Source organism: Nanorana parkeri, unplaced genomic scaffold (genome assembly GCF_000935625.1).
Source record: "Nanorana parkeri isolate BGI_ZX_2015 unplaced genomic scaffold, ASM93562v1 scaffold216, whole genome shotgun sequence".
NCBI classification, from domain to species: domain Eukaryota; kingdom Metazoa; phylum Chordata; class Amphibia; order Anura; family Dicroglossidae; genus Nanorana; species Nanorana parkeri.
In genome coordinates this window covers 257,051-258,471 of record NW_017306484.1, presented here as the reverse complement: position 1 = coordinate 258,471, position 1,421 = coordinate 257,051, and positions in this window count along the sequence as shown.

The following is a 1,421-nucleotide window of genomic DNA, read 5'->3' as shown; positions in this document are numbered from 1 at the left end:
GAAATTTCCATGGTTAAATTATGATTTTAATAAATAATTATTAAATTAATTATATAAAATACCAAGTTATAAACATAAGAGCTTAAAGACCTATGAAAAGAAAAACCTCTTTCCTCTTTCCTCCAATGCTGCAGTGATAAAATGTCCCTCAGCATCCTCACATCCTGTACACATGGGCCTCTTAACATGATGACTCGGAGACCTTGGACGGCTGCAGCAGAAGGGGAGAGACGCTGGAAGGACTGGTCTAAGAACAAGCGAGCTCCAGGGATCGGAATGAGCAGTTAACCCTTGCATTGCGGGGTAGCCTCACTGCAAGGGTTAATGTACATTTTTCCCAGAGTGTTTCTTTATCTCTCATTTCACTATATCCTCAACAATCGCTCACTTTTCAATGCTTGCTTGTGTTTGTATGTCTGGTGTATGTGTTGGGGGGAGGACACACCTTCATTGAGGGTACCATAAATCTGCAACCTTATTAATGTAACCTCATCTAACCCATTCACATGTGTACTATATGGCCAAACATCAGTGTACATTTGATATTTGGTCATAAATATGTGGACCTCCCTCCAAGTGATTGAGTTCAGGTGTTTCCATTGAAGGATAAAGTTAATTATATAGACAAACAGGTGCTTCCAACTTGTGACAAGTTCGGAGAAAGTCATTATTTGCTCCAGCATAGCTGTGCCCTGGACAAAGCCAGCTTCATAAAGACATGGTCTGATGAGTTGGGTGTGGAGGAACTCGGGGGGCTTGCTCAGATTCCTGACCGGAAAAGAAAAAAGGGAAGGAGAGCAACTGACTGGCACAGAATGTATGGATGGGAAATGATATTCTACCAGATTCCTGACCTCAACCCAACTGAACATTTTGAGACAAATTGGAACACCAATTGTGAGTCATGTCTTCTTGTCCCACATCAGTACCTGATCTCACAAATGTTCTTTTAGCTAAATAGGCACAACTTCAAAATCTTGTGGAAACCATTCCAAGAAGAGTGGAGACTGTTTTAGCTGCAAAGAAGGACCAACTCCGTATTATTGTCCATGGTCTTCGAATGGGATGACTAGCAATCTTATATAAAATATATAAGTATGATGGTCAGAGTTTAACAAACCTTTGGGCCATGTACAGGTGTACTAGGCAGAATCCACGGATGTATTTGATTGTAAAAGGTGTAAAACGAATAATACCTTTGCCATGCAGTTACTGTGTAGCTATTAAGAAAAACAAAAAGTAATTAACAGAAGACTTAATTTACCTAGCCAGCATATTTCGCACTACGACTAATCTTTCTTTAATTAAAATAAAGAGAAATAACCCTCTTTAAAACAGATAAACAAAATTAATTAGAGGGAGGTTGTATGACTTTTCTGGGATATGATAGAAATATTAAAGGCATGCTTCAGGTAAAAATG